This window comes from Somniosus microcephalus, chromosome 1, assembly GCF_052327205.1.
Source record: "Somniosus microcephalus isolate GS21.2 chromosome 1, FLI_Smic_1.0, whole genome shotgun sequence".
In the NCBI taxonomy this organism is placed as follows: Eukaryota; Metazoa; Chordata; class Chondrichthyes; order Squaliformes; family Somniosidae; genus Somniosus; species Somniosus microcephalus.
In genome coordinates this window covers 168,463,243-168,486,345 of record NC_140987.1, presented here as the reverse complement: position 1 = coordinate 168,486,345, position 23,103 = coordinate 168,463,243, and the positions used below count along the sequence as shown (strand labels likewise).

The 23,103-nt window shown below is 44.8% G+C and overlaps 1 protein-coding gene across 6 annotated transcripts in view; it reads left to right on the top strand.

Annotated features, from left to right (window-relative positions):
* The window catches only part of apc (APC regulator of WNT signaling pathway), a 395,143-nt gene that overhangs the window by 118,131 nt on the left and 253,909 nt on the right, over nucleotides 1–23,103 (top strand). For all 6 annotated transcript variants that reach the window (XM_085987196.1, XM_085987189.1, XM_085987193.1 and 3 more), the window contains one exon: nucleotides 4,775–4,850. The gene's annotated coding sequence lies outside the window, so the exon portion shown is untranslated. The remainder of the gene's footprint in view (nucleotides 1–4,774; nucleotides 4,851–23,103) is intronic.

Sequence of the window (23,103 nt, the reverse complement as noted above, 5' to 3'; positions counted from 1 at the left end):
ATGGCAGACCAACTAAATACATATTTTGGTTCTGTCTTCACAAAGGAGGACACAAATAACCTCCCAGAAATACCGTGGAACATAGGGTCTGATGAAAGGGTGGAACTGAAAGAAATCAGTATTTGTAGGGAAATGGTGTTAGGAAAATTGATGGAACTGAAGGCCGATAAATCCCCAGGGCCTGATCATCAACATCCCAGGGTACTTAAGGAAGTGGCCCTAGAAATAGTAGATGCATTGCTGGTCATCTTCCAGAACTGGATAGACTCTGGAACGGTACCCATGGATTGGCGGGTAGCTAATGTTACCCCACTATTCAAAAATGGTGGTAGAGAAAAGGCGGGGAATTATAGACCGGTAAGCTTGACATCGGTAGTGGGGAAAATGCTAGAGTCCATTATAAAAGATGTAATAGCAGAGCACTTGAAAAGCAGTGACAGGATCGGACAAAGTCAACATGGATTTACAAAAAGTAAATCATGCTTGACTAATCTTCTGGAATTTTTTGAGGATGTAACTGGTAAAATAGATAAGGGAGAACCAGTGGATGTGGTATATTTGGACTTTCAGAAGGCTTTCGATAAGGTCCCGCATAAGAGGTTAGCGTGCAAAATTAAGGCACATGGGATTGGGGGCAAGGTATTGACTTGGATAGAGAACTGGTTGGCGGACAGAAAGCAAAGAGTTGGAATAAATGGGTCATTTTCCGAGTGGCAGGCAGTGACTAGTGGGGTACCGCAAGGATCGGTCCTAGGACCCCAGCTGTTCACAATATATATTAATGATCTGGACGAGGGAATTGGATGTAATATCTCCAAATTTGCAGACGACACAAAGCTGGGTGGGAGGGTATGCTGTGAGGAGGATGTCATGAAACTCCAGTACGATTTGGACAGGTTGGGTGATTGGGCCGAAACATGGCAAATGCACTATAATGTGGATAAATGTGAGGTTATCCACTTTGGTGGCAAAAACAGGAAGGCAGATTATTATTTGAATGGCAATAGATTGGGAGAAGGGGAAGTGCAAAGAGACCTGGGTGTTCTTGTGCACCAGTCGCTGAAGGTAAGCATGCAGGTGCAGCAGGCGGTTAAGAAGGCAAATGGTATGTTGGCCTTCGTAGCAAGAGGGTTCGAGTACAAGAACAAGGATGTCTTGCTGCAGTTGTACAGGGCCTTGGTGAGACCGCACCTTGAGTATTGTGTGCAGTTTTGGTCACCTTACCTGAGGAAGGACGTTCTTGCCATGGAGGCAGTGCAGCGAAGATTCACCAGGCTGATACCTGGGATGGCAGGAATGACGTACGAGGAGAGATTGTGTCAATTGGGCTTATACTCACTGGAGTTTAGAAGATTGAGAGGGGATCTCATCGAAACCTATAAAATTCTGTCTGGCCTGGATAGACTAGATGCAGAAAGGATGTTTCTGACGACCGAGGAGTCCAGAACCAGGGGTCATAGTCTAAGGATAAGGGGTAAGCCATTTAGGACTGAGATGAGGAGGAATTTCTTCGCCCAGAGAGTGGTGAACCTGTGGAATTCTCTGCCACAGAGGGCGGTGGAGGCCAGTTCATTAAATATATTCAAGAAGGATTTGGATATACTTCTCAAGGCTAAAGGGATCAAGGGATATGGGGAGAAGGCAGGGACAGGGTACTGAATTTGGATGATCAGCCATGATCTCATTGAATGGCGGAGCAGGCTCGAAGGGCCGAATAGCCTACTCCTGCTCCTATCTTCTATGTTTCCATGTTAATAACCTGCTCAACAATGCTCAGTTTGGATTCTGCCAGGACCACTCCGCTCCAGACCTCATTACAGCCTTGGTCCAAACATGGACAGAAGAGCTGAATTCCAGAGGTGAGATGAGAGTGACTGCCCTTGACATCACAGAATCACAGAGACAGAATCTACAGTGCAGATAGAGGCCATTTCGGCCCATCGAGCCTGCACCGACACATATCCCACCCTATCCCCGTAACCCCACGTATTTAATCCCCTAACACTAAGGGTCAATTTATCATAGCCAAATCAACCTAACCTGCACATCAAGGCAGCATTTGACCGAGTGTGGCATCAAGGAGCCCTAGTAAAATTGAAGTCAGTGGGAATCGGGTGGGAAACTCTCCACTGGCTGGAGTCATACCTTACACGAAGGAAGATGGTTGTGATTGTTGGAGGCCAATCATTTCAGCCCCAGGACATCGCTGCATGAGTTCCTCAAGGCACTGTCCTCGGCCCAACCAGCTTCAGCAATGACCATCCGTCCAGCACAAGGTCAGAAATTGGGATGTTCGCTGATGATTGCACAGTATTCCGTTCCATTCGCAACTCCTCAAATAATGAAGCAGTCCATACCTGCATGCAGCAAGACTTGGATGACATTCAGGCTTGGTCTGATAAGTGGCAAGTAACATTCGTACCATACAAGTGCCAGGCAATGACCATCTCCAACAAGAGAAAGTCTAACCACCATCCCTTGACCATCAATGGTATTACCATTGTCAAATCACCCACCGTCAACATCCTGAGGGTCAGCAATGACCAGAAACTTAACTGGACCAGTGACAAAAATACCGTTGATAACAGAGCAGGTCAGAGGCTGGGTGTTCTGTGGTGAGTGTCTCCCCTGCTGTCTCCTCAAAGTCTTTCTACTATCTACAAAGCAGAAGTCAGGAGTGTGATGAAATACTCTCCACTTGTCTGGATGAGTGCAGCTCCAACAACACACAAGAAGCTAGACACCATCCAGGGCAAAGCAGCTCGCTTGATTGGCACTGCATCCACCACCTTAAAAAATATTCACTCCCTCCACCATTGGCGCATCATGTCTGCATTGTGTACCATCTACAAGATGCACTGCAGCAACTCGCCAAAGGTTCTTCGACAACACCCCCCAAACCCGCGACCTCCACCACCTAGAAGGACAAGGGCAGCAGGCACATGGGAACACCACCACCTGCAAGTCAGACGCCATCCTGACTTGGAAATATATTGTGATTCCTTCATCGTCGCTAGGTTAAAATCCTGGAACTCCCTACCTAACATCACTGTGGGAGTACCTTTATTCCACGGACTGCAGCGGTTGAAGAAGTCGGCATGCCCCCTGTCCAAGCCTGAAGTCGCATCTTTCTCTAGTTTATTTCCTATCTCTCCTCATGCCCTATCCGAGCTCATCTTGTCCATGAGACCCATCTCCTGCTCCCTCGACCATATTCCCACTAAACTGCTGACCACCCAACTTCCTTTCCTGGCTCCCATGTTAGCTGATAATGTGAACAGGTCTCTCTCCTTAGGTCTTGTCACCCTCTCCTTCAAATCTGTCATCACCCCTTTTGGGGGGAAAAAAACCCTCGACCCCTCTTTCCTTACAAACTGCCGCCGCATTTCCAACATCCCTTTCCTCGCCAAATTCCTTGAATGTGCTGTCACCTCCCAAATCCGTGCCCATCTTTCCTGGAACTCTATGTTTGAATCCCTCTAATCAGGTTTCTGCCCCTGCCACAGTATCAAAATGGCCCTTATCAAAGTCACAAATGACATCCTTATATGACTGTGACAAAGGTAAACTATCCCTCCTCTTCCTTCTCGACCTGTCTGCAGCCTTTGACATGGTTGACCACACCATTCTCCTCCAATGCCTCTCCACCATCATCCAGCTGGGTGGGACTGCACATGCTTGGTTGTAGCCAGTCATAACTGGAGAATCACCTTCAATGGCTTCTCTTCCCGCTCTTGCACCGTTATCTCTGGTGTCCCCTAAGGATATATCCTTGACCCCCTCCTATTTCTCATCTACATGCTCTGAAAACACAGCGTCAGTTTCCACATCTATGCTGACGATATCCAGCTCTGCCTCACCACTACCTCTCTCGCCCCCTCCACTGTCTCTAAATTGTCTGACATCCAGTACTGGATGAGCAGAAATTTTCTCCAACTAAATATTGTGAAAGCCATTGTCTTCGGTCCCCACCACAAGCTTCGTTCCTTAGCCATCGCCACCATCCCTCTCCCTGTCAGCTGTCTGAGGCCGAACCAGATTGTTCACAACCTAAGTATCATATTTGACCTTGAGATGAGCTTCCAACCACACATCTGTGCCATCCCGAAGACTGCCTATTTCTACCTCTGTAACATCGCCCGACTCCGCCCCTGCCTCAGCTCAGCTGTTGCTGAAACCTTCATCCATTGCCTTTGTTACCTCTTGACTATTCCAACACACTGCTGGCCGGCCTCCCAAGTTCTGCCCTCCGCAAACTTGAGGTCATCCAAAACTCTGACCTACATTGGCTCCCGGTTAAGCAATGCCTTGATTTTAAAATTCTCATCCTTCGTTTCAAACCCCCCCATATCCTTGCCCCTCCCTATTTTTGTAATCTCCTCCAGCCCCACAACCCTCCGAGATACCTGTGCTCCTCTAATTCTGGCCTCTTGAGCATCTCCGATTTTAATCATTCCACCATTGGCGGCAGTGCCTTCAGCTGCCAAGGCTTCAAGTTCTGGAATTCCCTCCCTAAACTTCTCCATCAATCTACCTCTCCTCCTTAAAACTTACCTCTTTGACAAAGCTTTTGGCCATCTGCCCTAATATCTCATGTAGCTCGGTGTCAGATTTTGTTTTGTAACATTTCTGTGAAGTGCCATGGGACATTTTAGTACGTTAAAGGCGCTATATAAATAAAGTTGTTGTTTGTGATCAGCTAGTCGGTTAGCAATGGAAACTTTCCTGATCATATAAAGTTGTTGTGAAATTTAATTATTTTTCACCTTTTCAGATTTATTGGATATGTTCCTGTTCTGTGGTGAATTCTTGGGTAAAAGGAGCATCTGGTGTGACAAAATCATTTTCCTGTAAGTGCATTTTCCAGATATTTTTACTGTTTGTATTAAAGCAGTGGTTTTTAAAATGTATGGATGAAATGTTTTGAGAAATCTTTTGTTGAAGGGATAGACTTGATGACTGACATTTAAAAGAAAATAATGGCCCAGAATTTGTGGTCCTGATGACAGCGAACTGGCAGCCTTCGCTGTCATTTCACCTTTGAAACTGACTTCAACTTCAGGATTTAGCTTAAAGCGGAAATCCTGAAGTTGCGGTCTGTTATTCACAGCTCTTCCACAGGCTGCGCTGTGCCGCCCCCCCCCCCCCCCCCCCGAATAGAGTAGCAATCAGTGAAATCTCTCAAATCGCGGAAACTGACGAAAACTTCGGCACTTCTGCAGTAATTACGCTGTTAAATTCCCCACTAAAAGTTAGACCCAAAGGGATTAGGTGTAATTGGGATTTTAGTAGCATATTTACTGCTAACTAAAGGTTATGGCCCTGAAAAACGAATGTTATTTTTTTTGCAGTGCCAAATTTATCCATTTCAATAAAAAATAAAAATTTTCAAGAAACTTAAAAAAAAAATTAAATTTTTTGGAAAAGTTTGTTCATAGTTATTTCAGGTTTGCATTTTCCCCATATGGGAGTCCCAGTCTTTGTTTTGCTCTCTAACATTTTTAAAAAGTTAGAATTTTTAAGAGCTTATTCACTTCCCTGTTCGCTGTCTGTGAGAATTCTGCATTTTTGATTGACCGCTTAGACAGCTTATTGACGTCACAGGAGTTCGCACTATGGGATTCCCACTATACTATGTTGATTTGAATTACACATCGGAAAACAGGAACTTCTCGACACAGATACCGAGATCTTTGTGCGAATCTTACTTCGGGGCCCGAGGCGAATGCCTTTGCTTCGCCGCTGACCGCAAATTCCGGCCCATTGCTCTCATAGGAGGATGAGAAAATAGGATGCTTTTTACTGTCTTTCGTGCTTTGTTCCAAGAGTTTGAGTCAAACTATAACTAAACTTGGAAGAAAAGAAAGCGAAGGGAAGGAAATTAAGAAGATTTGGGTGGCATCGTAGGTTTATTAAGAGTAAAGCAGCAGATGTGTTTAAAAATTCTCTCTTAACCTTACAGAAAATGTAGAGCATATATGGTTATCTTTGGCATGTTACTTCCTGGAATGGTAGAGTTGGTATTTTGAAATGAATCTGGTTATATAATTTTTATCTAATTTTGATGTACTAAAAGTCTTGTCAGCTGTTTCTGCATTACGGAATCAGTGATGTATGATATTAACTACGTTAAGTTATGTTGAAAATGTTTTGTTCAGTATGATTGAACAGTGTGCGTTTCTATAGTAAGTATGTTTATTTGGTTAAATGATAGAAATTGGAGTCATGATTCTCTGCAGTATTAAATGGACATTTTCCCAATATTGGGAGAGGAGAAAAATGCCTGTAGCTGCTTAGCTTTTATTTGGACACTTAGATTTTGATGTTTTGATCAGATCATTTTTTTTAAAAAAAAGTGTTTTTCGGTAGGTTTCTCATAAACGAACGTGGGGCAAAAAGTTGGGCCCAGTGTTCAGAGTTACAAACCGACCATGGAAGGTTCTTGCTGGAATGGTATTACAAAATGTTTAATTTTTTGATTGATATAATTGGAAAACATTTCTACTTCCAAGTACTCGGAGTCTGTTCAGAGATTATGGATGCCTAATTAATAATTTAAATTTGCTTGAAGTTTGCTGATGAGATAAATTAACTGTAGCTTGCATAATTAAACGACTGTCTTGATTGTTTGGTTGTAGCTGCTCTGACTTAAGCGTAAAGTTTTGTAATTTAAATTATTCCCGCATTGTAATAAAGTTTCCAAATAAAAAAATCATCTGGTCACAATGTGACTTTGCATATTTGTGACCTTATTAAAATTAATGGAACTTGTGCATAACTTGTTTGATTTATTCCAAAAATAATAATGTAGTCCAATAGATACAGAGAATGCAGTAAAATGGAGAAAGGATTTAGATTGGTTATGCTATTGGATAAAGAAATGAGAAATTACACTTAACATTGGTATATTGAAGTATTATGCATTTGCTGAAAAATGTTGGAAAATAAGTTCATAATTATTAGAACTAAATTAAAACAAGGAGATTTAATAAGGGACATTTGAATAGGGCAAGAGGATAACCAGGGAAAGAGTAGGGCCCATTAGGGACCAAAGTGGCAATCTGTGTGTAGAGCTGGAAGATGTAAGAGGTTTTAAATGAATATTTTGCATCTGTGTTCACTATGGAGAAGGACGATGTAGGCATAGAAATCAGCCAGGGGGATTGTGATATACTTGAACAAATTAGCATTGAGAGGGAGGAGGTACTAGCGGTTTTAGCAGGCGTAAAAGTGGATAAATCCCCAGGCCCAGACGAGATGTATCCCAGGCTGCTGTGTGAGGCAAGGGAGGAGATTGCAGGGGCTCTGACACAAATTTTCAGAACCTTTCTGGCCACAGGGGAGGTGCCAGAGGACTGGAGGACAGCTAACGTAGTACCATTATTCAAGAAGGGTAGTAGGGATAAACCAGGGAATTACAGGCCAGTGAGCCTAATATCAGTGGTAGGGAAATTATTGGAAAAAATTCTGAGGGACAGAATTAGTCTCCACTTGGAGAGGCAAGGATTAATCGAGGATAGTCAGCATGGCTTTGTCAGGGGGAGATCATGTCTAACCAATTTGATTGAATTTTTCGAGGAGGTGACTAGGCGTGTGGATGAGGGTAGTGCAGTTGATGTAGTCTACAGGGACTTCAGTAAGGTTTTTGACAAAGTCCCGCATGGGAGACTGGCCAAGAAGGTAAGAACCCATGGGATCCAGGGCAATTTGGCACATTGGATCCAAAATTGGCTTAGTGGCAGGAGGCAGAGGGTGATGGTCGAAGGTTGTTTTTGTGACTGGAAGCCTGTGTTCAGTGGTGTACCGTAGGGATCGATGCTGGGTCACTTGATGTTTGTAGTGTACATTAATGATTTAGATATGAATGTAAGAGGTATGATCAGTAAGTTCGCAGATGACATGAAAATTGGTGGAGTGGTAAATAGCGAGGAGGGAAGCCTCAGGCTACAGGACTATATAGACGGGTTGGTCAGATGGGCAGAACAGTGGCAAATGGAATTTAACCCTGAAAAGTGTGAGGTGATGGATTTTGGGAGGACTAACAAGGCAAGGGAAAACACAATGGCCCAGAAATTCGGGTCGGGGGCTTGCCGCGCGTGCAAGCCCCCGATATGCACTTAGCCGACGCGCCGGCCGTTGAGCTTCAGGGACGCCTGGAATTGCTGTTTTAAAATGTTGACTCCCGGGCAGCGTCTGACGTCACGCCGCCCAGGAGTGCAGCCAGCGCGAAGCCTGTAGCGCGCTGTGCAACTGAGACACTCCCCTTGAGGTCTCAGTTTAATAGGACACGCCCCCAATGTTTCTCACAAGCTGCTAAGCATTTTTACATGCAAAGCAGCATTTTAAATAGGTTTTTGGTATTTTTATGAAGCTTTTGGTAACTTTTATAAACTTTTAAAAACGTTTACATTATTTTGAAGAATCTGAAGTAGTTTTAAACAGAATTAAAGCAATTTAAAGACTTTTAAAAGCCCTAAGAATTTTTTTTATTCCATTTATTTATTTAGCAATGTCGTCGTCATATGTGTCTTCACACTGTTCCCTTTGGGGAACTGTATGAAGTGGTGGAAGGATTTATGGCCGTGATTAACGCTCATTCCGTGACCGTAACCATCTTTGAACCAGCCATTAGGGTGGTTAGTCCTATGGCGGGAGGGGTTTACGGGCTCCCACAAGCTATACAAGGAGGGGGGGGCCACCCACACCCACGGACGCAAATATCCCACTGGTTGTCAACCCAGAATTTAGAGCCGGAGCTCCGACTCCACTTGCCGGGACTGTCTGGAGCGGGGTTCGAAACCCTACCCCGTCTGGCCCAGCGGCGGGGATCCTACCGCTACGCCAAAGGCCCAATCCGATTAGCAACGTGAAATGGCTGGAATGAGCACAATTCACGGCATTAAAAGAACTCACAATTGAACTGACTATGACCTCAGCAATCTCCTCAACGAGGTGGAGGCGCAGCGCCTGCTCATCATTGGTAATGAGAAGTCAAAGGCGCCGCAAAAAGGACAGATGATAGCTTGGTCTTTCAAGTGGCAGCATAGGGCTCCAGTCACGGGGAGGGAAAAGGCGCAGGAAACGTATGGGTGTCACCTTTTGCGCGGAGTGGGCCTTTTGCGTAGCGGTAAGCATCCCTGCCGCTGGGCCAGAAGGAGTAGGGTTTCGAACCCCGCTCCAGACAGTCCCGGCAAGTGGAGTCGGAGCTCCAACTATAAATTCTGGGTGGACATCCAGCGGGATACTTGCGTCCGCGGGTGTGGGTGGCCACCCCCCCCCCCTCAGATGGGTTGTGGGAGCCCGTAAAACCCTCACGCCATAGGACTAACCACCCTAATGGCTGGTATGAAGATGGTTATGGTCACGGAAGGAGTGTTAACGTGGCCAGAAATCCTTCCACCACTTGATACAGTTCCCGAAAGGGAACAGTGTGAGGATACGTACGACGATGACCTCTTGCGCAATGCACCTCCTTGGACCCTCAGTCGCAGATGCGAGGGGGCAAATCGTGCAATTGTTAAATTTTTCATTTTATTGACATGTAAAATGTTGGCCCAGTAATTCCCTTCCAAACGCGCGAGTACGGTCGGGGTACTTATGCGTCTGGCCGGAGGAAATGCCGGTTTTCAGCATGCACAGCGCATGCGGGGAAAACCGGCATTTCCTGTCCTCTGAACGAAGGGGTTCAGAGGCAGAACGCGTGCGACTGTACAGGCAGCGCGTGCGCAGTAAAATTCGCCGCTTTCATTCGTGCTTTCAATGAGGTCAAGTCCTTACAACTTACACATTGAAAAAAGCATGAGTACAGAGGCTGCGGAGGAAGATATTTCTTATCGTGGAGCTTCTGAAAGGCAATATTTTTGTTTGGGACAGGGAGGAAAGTTATTTTAAGAAATGCTGAGGTAAGTTTTAAAGTTTTATTTTTGTTTTTTAAAACGGGTTTTCAGTACTGTAGGTAGAAGGATCAATTGTGGCTATGTGAATTGAATTTGCTGTGTTTATTAAATGTGAAAATGACTCCAGCATTTTTAAGAAGAAACTTTTCATCAGTAATATATTCTTTTAAGTAATTATGTATGTATGTCTGTATATATTCCTTTGCGTGTATGTATATATTCCTTTACTTATGTGTATGAATGTATGTATTTAATTATGACTTTCAGAGAAAGTAACTTATTGGAAAATCATAATTAAAAACATACATTCATACACATAAGTAAAGGAATATAAAACATCCATACATATACGTAAAGGAATATATGCGGACATACATACATAATTACTTATTACTGATGAAAAGTTTCTTTCTTAAAAGTGTTGGAAATGTTACATTACTCATTTTAGAACACTCATTCTCACATTCAATTCACACAGCCACAATTGCTCCTTCTACCTACCGTACTGAAAACCCGTTTATAAAAAAAAAAATTTAAACTTTAAAACTTACCTCAGCATTTCTTAAAATAACTTTCCTCCCTTTCCCAAACAAAAATATTGCCTTTCAGAAGCTCCACGATAAAATATATCTTCCTCCGCAGCCTTGGAGCAACTTTACACATGCTTTTTTCAAGTGTAACTTGTAAGGACTTAGCCTCACTGAATCCATGAATGAAATCGACGAAGTTCACTGCGCAAGCACTGCCTGTGCAGTCGCACGCGCTGTGCCTCTGAACCCCTTCGTTCAGAGGACTGGAAATGCCGGTTTTCCCCGCATGCGCTGTGCATGCTGAACACAGGCATTTCCTCCGGCCAGACGCGTAAGTACCCCAACCGTACTCACGCGTTCAGAGAGGAATTACTGGGCCAATGAATGGTAGGACTCTCGGAAGGACAGAGGATCAGAGGGACCTTGGTGTGCATATACATAGATCCCTGAAGGCAGCAGGACAGGTAGATAAGCTGGTTAAGAAGGCATATGGGATACTTGCCTTCATTAGCCAAGGCATAGAATATAAGAGCAGGGAGGTTATGATGGAACTGTACAAAATGCTAGTTAGGCCACAGCTGGATTACTGTGTGCAGTTCTGGTCGCCACACTATAGGAAGGATGTGATTGCACTGGAGAGGGTGCAGAGGAGATTCACTAGGATGTTACCTGGGCTGGAGCGTTTCAGCTATGAAGAGAGACTGGACAGGCTGGGGTTGTTTTCCTTGGAGCAGAGAAGGTTGAGGGGGGACCTGATTGAGGTGTACAAAATTATGAGGGGCATAGATAGGGTAGATAAAAAGGAACTTTTCCCCTTAGTAGAGGGATCAATAACCAGGGGGTGTAGTTTCAAGGTAAGGGGCAGGAGGTTTAGAGGGGATTTGAGGAAAAACTTTTTCACCCAGAGGGTGGTTGGAATCTGGAACTCACTGCCTGAAAGGGTGGTAGAGGCAGGAACCCTCACAACATTCAAGAAGCATTTAGATGAGCACTTGAAACACCATAGCATTCAAGGCTACGGACCAAGTGCTGGAAAATGGGATTAGAATAGACAGGGCTTGATGGCCGGCGCAGACACAATGGGCCGCCGGGCCTCTTTCTGTGCTGTATAACTCTGACTCTATAACCGTAGATGGGTCACTTTCATGTCCAGATAATGTGGCAAGGCAATTGAAAAAAAGTTAATAGAATACTCAGAAATATAGCTACTACAGTAGAAACAAGTCCACAGAAGTTATGCAAAAGCTTTGCAATGAATTTCAATCAGATAAGTGTGAGACAGTGCATTTTGGTAGGAAGAATAAGGAGGTCACGTATTCCTTGGAAAATAAGAGTCTAAATTGGGTAGAGGAGCAAAGGGATTTGGTGTACAGATTCACAAATCATGAGAAGTATCAACACAGGTTAACAAGGCCATAAAAATGCAAACAAAGCACTGGGGTTGATTTCCAGAGGGTTAGAATTGAAACGCAGAGAGGATATGTAAAACTTGTATAAAACCTTGGTACTATGCACAGTTCTGTTCTCCATATTATAAAAAGGATATAGAGGCACAAGAGAAGATGCAAAAAAGATTTACAAGCATGATAGTTATAACCTCTCAGTTCTGCTATCAGGATAGATTGAACAGACTGGATCTCTCTTCACATAAAAGAAGGCTGAGGGGTGAGCTGATAGAGGTTTTGAAAATTATGAAGGGGTTTGATAGGGTAGATGCAGATAGGATGTTTCCACTTGTGGGGCAGTCCAAAACTAGGGGTTATTAATATAAGATAGTCGCTAATAAATCCAATAAGGAATTCAGAAGAAATTTCTTTACCCAGAGAGTTGGATAGAATGTGGAACTTACTGCCACTTGGGGTAGTTGACGAGAATATCATAGGTGCATTTAAGGGGAGGCTAGATCGGTACATGAGGGGGAAAGGAATAGAGGGTTATGCCGATAGGGTTAGATGAACTAGAGTGGGAGGAGGCTTGTGTGGAGCATAAACACCTGTATGGACCAGTTGTACATTCTATGTAATGCATTGGTCATCATCCACTTTAGAAAGAGTACACAAAAGAGGAACAAGAGTGATCGTAAGTGCAAAGGAGCTGAATTATGAGGAAAACAATCGAAGTTTTTAAGCTGAAATAAGAACAGGAAATGCTGGAAACACTCAGCAGGCCAGGCAGCATCCGTGGAGAGAGAAATAGAGTTAACGTTTCAGGACTGGGACCCTTCTGTTGAGCCTAGAAAGGAGTTTCAGATAAGTCCTCATTGAAGTAGAAAAATGTTGTAACTTCAAAGTACACCAAGAAAGTAATATCCTATCAAATCCCTTCATAATTTTAAAGACCTTTATTAGGTCACCCGTCAGCCTTTTTTCTAGAGAAAAGAGAGCCAGTAAATAAAATTCTTTAAGCCATGGTCACCATCCTGTACCAATGTTGCCTATTGTGCTGTTATTGTTACTAGTCTGGGTTGTATTCCTATCCAATTCTTCATAGGATGCAACCATATTTTCCTTGGTCTTCCTCTAAGTCTTTGCTTTTTCATTTCTGTGAGCATGAGTGTCCTGTCTAGATGATGTCTTCTCCCTCTTGATTTGTTATCCAAAGGATTGGAGTTTCCATTTCTTTAGTTTGGTGAGCATGGTTCTCAGAATTGTTAGCTTTTTAGTGACATATTCATTACTCTTTATTAATTTGGTTCAGTTAGTAGCACTTGCACCTGTGAGTCAGAAGATTTTAGTTTAAGCTCCATTACAGCACTTAAGCACATATTCTAAGGCTGAAATTTCAGTGCAATACTGAGGTAATGTTGCAAGACACACATGCCATCTTTCAGATCAAACATTGAAGCAAGGCCACTTCATGTTCTGATGATTCAAATGGATGTAAAAAAAAAATCCCACGGCACTATTTGAAGAAGATTAGTAAGTTGTCTTAACCAGCATTCCTCCCTCAAATAAAACCACCAAAAACAGATTAACTGGTTATTTATCTCATTTGCTGTTTGAGGGATCTTGCTGTGCGCAAGTTGGCTGCTGAGTTTACCTACATAAGTTATTGTACTTCAAAAGTACTTGATCGTATGTGAAGTATTTTGGGTTGTTCCTCAAAAGTGGTAAGACTCAATGCAGTGTTCCCTTTAATTTTTTTTGAGTGCACTGCCCCTTTAAGGAACTCCATGGCCCATTCAAAATACCACGTATGCGCGGTTTATCCCATTTAAAAGCCGATGAGCTGCCTGCGCGGGAGCTCCAGAGCGCCGCACAGCTTAAAGTTAACATTGGCGCTATGTAAATGTAACTTATTCCTGCCTCTCAAAATCTTGCTTTGTATCTGGGTCCCACTGTTTCATTGTTAATGTTCCATAAATATGAGAGCTATCATAGTTCCCAGGAGTGTCTCTATTGTTCTGTATGATATGCCTTAATCCTTGCAAATCTTGTTCTATATTTCAGTTGCCTCTTTCACAAGGGTCAGTTTCATTCTAATCTCTTAACACAAGCTCTGTGACGCTGGAACGCAAATAGCAAAACTGACTGACATGTTTGATTCTCACTGCATTTATTAGTGTTTCACTCGTGTTGATCACTTGCCACATACTATTGCCTTTTTTCCTTGGGGGTTCATTTTGAGTGACCGTCTGCCCATTAGTTTCTGTGGTTCTCTTTTATTTTTAACTATAAGTTCAACATCATCTGTATATCTTGGGTTATTATTCAAATTAACTTTGTTAGTCTCTTAAGCACATTCATTTAGAGTTTTGTGCATTACTTCCTCATTTCCTGATCATGTCATCCCCATCTATTCCTCCTGTTGTTACTTCTGTTATTGCTAGTGTTCGGCATCATTTTCTGAACATCACACAGAGTGCCAATTGTAAGCCTGTTACCAATTCCAATTCAAAAGATAATTTAACCCAGGAATAGATTTTCTTCAGTAGTATGCTGGTATAGTGACCTACTGCTGTTTTGTGTCCTTGTGCTTTTGTGCCCTCTGGAGGGATTCAGTACATTGAGAGCTGGACTTAATTGTAACCTTTCGTTCATTTAATTACTTTTTTAATTTGCAAGTACTTGCTACCGTTTCAAACTACTCTTCCCAATTATCCATTAAGGGACCATTTGAAATTTTTGTATTTGAGATGAGTCTTTCTGGATTTTATTTACTGTCCCTTAATAGAAGATTCTTGTTTGTCCATTTCTGATTTATTTTCCATCTTGTCTATAGTTCAAAATGATCAGAGCAATGAACAGTGACTGAACAAGTAAAATTCTGTTTTTATTACATGATCTTCTGGGGCTTTTACCAATGACTGTTCCATGATTTTGTGTTTCTGTTAAAACTGAAAGCTAGTAGTTTTGCTTATAATATACAATGGGGTAGATATTCAACAGCAGCAACTTGCATTTATATAGCATCATTAGAAAAAAGTCTCCAGGCACTTCAGAAAAGTGCAATCACACAAAAATGGACACTGAGCTAAAGGAGGAGGCTTAGAAATTGGATATGACCCAAAAATGAGCGGTGTCATGGCGCAGCGCTATTTAGCTGCGCTGGGTCAAAGTGGTCCAGGTAGCACGCAAAATTCCTGCCGAGTGCTCATTTACATAATAATAAAGTGCTGATCTCAGCACTAAATGCGGTGCTGATTGGCTTACTGCTCAACAGGTGGGCCAAAAGCAGGTGCAGTCTAATTTCAACTAATTTGGCTTTCTCCACTACTTAAAGGGGAAGTGCTTTGATGCAGCAGCACCTCATTGTCATTGCAGTTTGAGATCGAATTGGAATCACACCTAAAGTTGGAAGACATGGCTGAGCAGCAGCAAAGAAAACGAGCCCGAAGGTTCTCCGATGCAGCTCTGTCGGCACTGGTGGTGACTGTGGAGAGGAGGCGGGTTGTTCTGTTCCCACAAACTGGCAGGAAACCATCAGCCCAAGCATCGAGAAGGCTCTGGCAAGAGATATGTGGGTACGTGACGGCCAGCACTGTGGTCCCCAGGACATGGATCCAGTGCTATAAGAAGTTTAATGGCCTCACATGGCAGGTCAAGGTGAGTGAAGGCTTCAGCCAATGCCATATCCCACCATCTGCACCACAAGCCTCACACACTGCTCAATGCACCACACCCCCAGCACTCACCTACTATCAATCTCTACCTTTCACCATTCATACCTCACAATCATAGTTTCACTTCACCCTCACAACTTTAACACTGCTGCAACTCTCACGCCCACATCTCACACCTTGCACACACTGACAGCTACACAACTATGGTAAGCGCATCACCCAAACACATTGCACTACACTCACTGACGCACATCCCTTTCTCTTGCAAGCCAAGGTGGCTCACAATCGCCGTGGGCAGCGGCAGACGGGAGGCGGCCAAGCCACAATACAGGCCTTGAGCCAACTGGAGAAGAGCATGCTCGACATCATTGGAGGGGAAGTAACCGAGGTCGTGGCAACAGGCAAAGTTGAAGCCCTTGGGGACAATAACGGGATGTTCATTCCTCATCGTTCTTCTCACACTTACTTCCCCCTCATCCCACAGTCTCTTCTCACTTGCAAGCTGCTGATGCTGTACGCACAGATATCTTGCTTTCCTCCCTGCTCCCCTCACCATAATCCGACTCTTGTGCCTTTTTGCTTTCAGATGACCAAGATCTGCCAGCCACCCAGCCTGTCCCCGAAGTAATGGAGGAGAGTGAAGGAGAAAAAGAAGGCACACCGTCACTGCATCTGACACTCGCAGACCCTAGCTCAAAAACTGGCACTGCACGAAATTTAGAGGGTAGTTTCGATGTGGGATCTGCACATGATGAGGCACCGGGCACAAGTGGGCTGCAGCAAGGCCAGAGGAAAGGGTACTTGGGGGGCGAGTTCGCACGTGAGTTCTGCTGCACATGACTCAGATGAGGACCTCGATGGGGTGGCCTTCAGAAGAAGGCTGATGGGCATGCACACCAAATTGCTAGGTGCAATGGCAAGCCTGCCAAACAGCCTCTTGACAATGTCGAGGAGCATGGAGGAGTCCGGCTCCAACATTGGACAGGGCTTTGCGTAGAGCTTGGAGACCATGATTTCCAGACTGGAAATGATCAATAACTCCAGGGGAGACCTTGTCGACTCAGACATGATGCTGCATGTGATGGGCGCCATTGGCTGCCATTGCAGCACAGGCGGAAACTACCCAACACCTCAGTGCTGCAGTGGAAGCGCAGACTGCTCTCCTGCTATCTCAGCTTGCTGCCATGCAAGCTCAGACTGCTGCCATCATGGCTGGGTTTACCATTGTCGACCAGGGCTTGCAGGGTATTGCAGCAGGCCAGCAATCTGTCCTCCAACAAATTGCTAGGAATGCTGAGGTGCTGCCCTGGGGGAGTGGCAATGGGTCTGTGGAGCACGAACCTGCAGTCCTCTCTCAGGATGACAGCATTCTTATTCCTACCACTACCACGCCACCATTGCCTTTGCCGCTGCCTGTTAGCCAGCCAGCTCAGACTGCTGCCAGCCATGCCGAGGTGATGCAGTCTACAGCTGGGTCGTCTAGGTCCACAGCCGGTCGAGGTCATCCTGCAAGGCCTTCTGAAGTGTTCCCCCCCCCCGCCCCCCGGAAACTTGCAGCCACTGGGGGAGCACTGCGTAAGAGCACCAGAGCAGGAAAGGGCACACGAACGACGGGCACTAAGGGATTGCACAAGGGTGATTAGTTGATATTGTAATGTAAATTGAATAGTGATAAATTTATTAATTTTGGTTGGAATGTTTGTTTTGTGGTGGCTCTCATTTCAACTTTGTGCCCAGGAGGACGCTGTGATATTCCGTGACAGAGCATGTGCTTGATGGGATGTGGTGAGCAACGGAGATCTGGGGTTTCATTCACTGGAATCGGAGTCTTATGAGGCGTTCATGGACAATGGTGGGGGGATTTGCTGCCTGCCTCCTACCTTCCTCCTTGTCCTCTTCCTCTTGCCTCTTCCTGAGGTGGTCCTGCAATTCCTGTTGGCAAAGGCTGTGCCCTCGTGATGGACATGTTGTGGAGCATGCAACAGACCACCACAAAATGGGACAACTGCGTACTGGAGGGTGTGGTGTATGTGCCTTTAAGAGCCCCAGGTATGCTGTAATGCCGGTAATTGCCACTCGGGCTATATAAGCCTGTATATTGTGTATATCCGTTAGAACCCCCCCAGACTTTGCTTAGTAAATACCTATGAACCAACTCCTGTCTTCAGTGTCTTTATCAACACACGGACACTACAGTGGCGACGAAGTGGAAACGGACTTGCCTGCAATTCGGCAGCACCTCAAGGACATCGATTCCTCGGGCGTCCAGAAGACTCAAGGAAGTGAGAGAAACTGTGGTTTCACCAGCTGGCCAAGCTGGTGGCAGGTACTGCGCTAATCCTTCCTGGGCGTCAGGCTGGGGCTCCAGCGGCTGGCTCTACAGCTGAGACAGGCAGCGAAATCGGAGGCAAGCAACAACGGACTGGGAGGGAGCACTCAGGAGACAGCCGGCGTGGCAAGCAGGTCAGCGTTCAGACCTCCGGCGGGAACGAGTCTCCAACAGTAAATTAAAAAAAAAGAGAACGGAAACCGCAGTAAACAGCGTTGTTATCGGCAGCAGCGGCGGGAAAGCGCGGGAAGCGCCATATCTTTGCTACAGAAAAGAAAAAAAAGCGCGGGAAGCGCCATATCTTTTCTGAAATGCCTAAGTCTGGCAATATTGATGCTTTTGATAGCGAAATAGAGGATTGGACCACATACGTGGAAAGAGTAGAGGTATATTGCACTGCAAATGGAATAGAAGATGAAAAAAAAGCTTCAGTACTTCTGAACTTAATGGGCGCAAAGACATACGGGCTGTTACGAAATTTAATCACTCCAGCCAAACCAAAGTACAAGAATTTTAAAGAAATTGTTGATACCCTACAGGAGCACTCAAACCCAACACCGCTGCTGATAGCGGAACGATTCAAGTTCTTCAAGAGAAATCAACGCAAGAATGAAAGTAACGCTGATTACCGAACTGAATTAAGAAAGCTATCAAAGTACTGCCAATTCGGGGCAGGACTATCAGATTATCTTCGAGACAAATTCGTTTGCAGTCTCTTAAGTGAAGGAACACAAAAAAGACTGCTTTCTGAAAAAGATTTAACATTGGACAAAGCTTTCAGTATGGCTGTATCATACGAAGCAGCAGCAAAAGGAGCTGCAGAGATACAACAAAAGACACAGGACTTCGGCACCCATGAAATGACACAGGGTTTTGAGAGATGTTATCGCTGCGGCAGATCCACCCATAACTAGAGGGACTGCTGGTTCAAGGACAAAGCATGCAGGCAATGCGGAAAGATTGGACACATTGCACGGGTATGCCGATCTGGACAAAATAAATCCACTGACAGAAAAAAAAAATCAATAAAGAAAAGTACAGGAAGGTACAAATGATGACGGACAGTAGCTCCGAAGACCAGAAGAGTGATAGCGACTTCGAAAACAACAGACTAAGCTGTCTCAAATTACATAATGTACTTGCCAAAGATGATTACCAAACCATTTGGGTTACCCTCACAATAGCAGGGTCCCCAGTTAAAATGGAGCTAGATACAGGATCAGCTCTAACCGTAATAAATCAACGGGATTACGAGAGGCTATTTTCGCATATACCTCTAAAAGACACATCCATTATCTTAAAAACATATACGGGGCAGAAAGTATACCCCAAAGGAAAAATAAGGGTGCCTGTTGTATACAACGGCAAAGAAATACAAAAGTTGTATTTATACATTCTACAAGATGGTGGTCCACCGTTGTTGGGACGTGAATGGATCAGGAAGATACGTTTAGACTGGCACTCCATTCAGGCACTGACGGTGACCAGTAAGGAAAAAAACAATGATGACATCATACCTGAACGATTAAAAGACATCTTGGCCAACGCCAAAGAAGTGTTTCAAGAGAAACTAGGAACCTTGAAAGGCATCACCGCCTCAATAAAAGTGGAAGATGCAGCAATTCCCAAGTTTTTTAAGGCAAGACCGGTGCCATACGCAATACGTCAAGCAGTTGAGGCAGAGCTGGAGAATTTGGAAAAAGCAGGCGTATTATCCAAAATAGATTGGAGCGAATGGGCAACACCCATCGTTCCAGTCATGAAAAACGCATTGAATAAAGATAAATCTGAAGAACAGAGAAAAATTTGCATCTGTGGTGACTTCAAAGTGACTGTAAACCCGGTCCTTCACACAGTACAGTATCCTCTTCCGAGGATAGAAGATATTTTCGCCTCACTATCCGGAGGGAAACGTTTCACCAAAATTGACTTGGCACAGGCATATCTACAGATGGAGGTTGAGGAGGCCTCTAAAAAGTATCTCACGATAAACACACACAAAGGCCTGTACCAGTACAATCGACTGGTTTTTGGAGTAGCATCAGCTCCAGCTATCTGGCAAAGAGCTATGGAGCAAGTCCTCCAAGGGATTCCGGGGACTCAATGCTACCTAGACGACATCCTTGTAACAGGAGAAAACGACAACGAGCACCTTGCCAATTTGGAGCAGGTGCTCACTAGGCTGAAAGAATGGGGCCTACGAGCGAATCGCCCCAAGTGCGAATTTTTCCAAAATCAGATATCATATTGTGGCCACATAATTAATAATGAAGGGTTGCATAAGTCACCTGAAAAAATTGAAGCGGTTATAAAAGCCCCAGCACCTGAAAATGTTTCACAATTAAGGTCGTTCCTGGGATTAATAAATTAGTATCATAAATTTTTACTGAACTTATCAACTCTTCTACACCCTCTTAATGAACTTCTACAAACAGGAGTGATTTGGAAATGGAACGAAGACTGTAAACGTGCCTTCCATAAATGCAAAGACTTAATCACATCCGAAGAAGTTTTGGCTCATTACAACCCATCACTGCCAATCAGACTGGCGTGCGATGCATCCCCTTATGGCGTAGGAGCAGTATTATCCCATAAATTCCCTGATGGCTCAGAACGGCCGATAGCTTTTGCGTCACGCTCATTAAACTCAGCTGAGCGTAACTATGCCCAAATCGACAGGGAAGCATTCAGCCTGGTATGGGGAGTGAAGAAATTCAACCATTACCTACACGGACAAAAATTTACCTTGTTGACTGACCATCAACCCCTCATCTCCATATTCAACCCTAAAAAGGGTGTTCCCATTATGATAGCGCAAAGGCTACAGAGGTGGTCCCTTTTTCTAGGGGCACACCAATACAACATAGAATACAAAGGGTCAAAACAACATGGGAATGCTGACGGTTTATCGCGCCTACCGTTGCCAACGGTAGAAGAGGCAACTACAGTAGACCCAGTAGAGATGTTCCACTCTACCATAGTGGAATGTCTACCAGTGACAAATTCTGCCATTGAAAGGGAGACGAGAAATGACCCGACTCTCTCACGGGTCTACGATTTAACAGTGAAAGGATGGCCAGCACATGGCGAACCACTGTTGCCAGCATTCTCGCAAAGAAGAGAACAGCTGTCAGTGTGCCGAGGAACCTTGATGTGTGGATCCAGAGTGGTGATTCCACCCAAACTCCAGAATAAAGTGCTAAAGGAGCTTCACAAGGGGCATCTGGGTGGAGTGAAAATGAAGAACCTAGCTAGGACGTTTGTATGGTGGCCAGGTATCGATGGAGACATCAAAGAAATGACCAAGAGCTGCCTAGGATGCCAGAAGGTCCAAAACGCTCCACCACAAGCCCCTCAACATCCATGGGAGTGGCCCTCATCTCCCTGGCAAAGGGTGCACATCGACTTTGCTGGTCCATTTATGGACTCAATGTTCTTAATCGCGGTTGATGCACACTCCAAGTGGCCGGAGGTAATAAAGATGTCCTCCACCACCACGGAAAAAACCATCACAGTATTAACGACCATATTTGCCAGGAATGGGCTGCCGGAACAGATATGTTCTGATAATGGACCGCAATTTGTGTCCGAAGAATTCAGAAAGTTCTTAAAAAACAATGGGATTAAGCACTACACGTCCGCCCCATACCATCCTGCCACCAATGGATTGGCAGAAAGGTTTGTCCAGACCTTCAAGAAGGCCATGGGTAATGAAGACATAAAACTTCAGCACAAGGTGGATAACTTCTTATTCGCATACAGGAATGCAACACATACGGTTACCAACCAAACTCCCGCCATGATGTTCTTCAATAGAAACCTAAGATGCCGGCTGGATTTGGTCAAGCCCAACATCAGAAGGGACGTGGAGAACCGGCAGTTTCAAGGCATGAATGAAAGGCCAACTAGAACCTTCCAGATAGGTCAACAAGTTTTGGCCCGGGACTACCGTACCGAGAAATGGCAGCCTGGAACTATCTGCACACGACTAGGACCACTGATGTATACCGTGGACATCGGAGAAAGCATAATAAGGCGCCATGCTGACCAAATCATAAAGTCATCCGAAACGGGACAACCTACACCACAACTCTATACATCTAACGATGAAGTAGAGATACCCATATCTACCTCCGATCCGGTGATACTGGAACCCGATGAACCCGACACTGGCATTCAAGCCGAATCAGCCTTGCCAGAAGAACCTACTACACCACCAGAAACTACTACACCCCCGAGGCGTTATCCGGACCGCCGAGTCAGGAAGCCTCCTGAGAGACGAAGTTATAATTAATTAATTACAGCAATGTATATTAATTTGGATATAACATGTAATTAATAATTACTTAAAATATGATGTACTGGTTAGCTAATAGGTGAGGAATTGTGGTGTATGTGCCTTTAAGAGCCCCAGGTATGCTGTAATGCCGGTAATTGCCACTCGGGCTATATAAGCCTGTATATTGTGTATATCCGTTAGAACCCCCCCCCCCCCAACCCAGACTTTGCTTAGTAAATACCTATGCACCAACTCCTGTCTTCAGTTTCTTTATCAACACACGGACACAACAGAGGGTTCCTCCCGAGCGGTTAAGGCAGCGGAACCTTTATTTCAGCAAGTCGATAGTCTGCTTGATGATGTTCTGGTAGCATCATGGCTCTTATTATATGAGTGCTGGGCATGAGTGTTGGGGTTGCGGAGGGGCTCATGAGGTAGGTGCAGAGCGGATAGCCCTTGTCTTCGAGCAGCCAACCTCGGGTTTGACTTGGCTGAAAGATTGCTGGCTGTGGTAAACCACTGTTTGTATTCCTGTTTGTCCTGTTTGTATTCCACTGTGTACATGCCTGGACATGCCTCGGCTGACTCCTCCCACAGGTCCTAGTATAAAGGTGACTGCTCCCCAGCCCTTGTATCCTGGACCGGTCGACCACTCGAGGCAGACCTCCATTCTGTTGTTAATAAAAGCCTTTGGTTACTCTTCTAACTCTCAGTCTTTTATGAGTAATTGATAGCGCATCAATTTTATTAACAACATTTTTATAATGGAGAAGATCCTCACACCAGCATGCCTGGACTTAGATCATCGGGAGGCGGACTCATCCACCAAGTTTACTCACTGGCTTAAGTGTTTCGAAAAATTCCTGACCGCCTCCGAAGCAATCAAATCGGACGAGGACAAACTGGATGTCCTGACCTCCAAAGTGAACCACCGAGTGTACTCGGTCATCCAAGACGCGACCTCGTACGCGGACGCTATCAAGCTCCTCAAGGACCAGTACACGCGC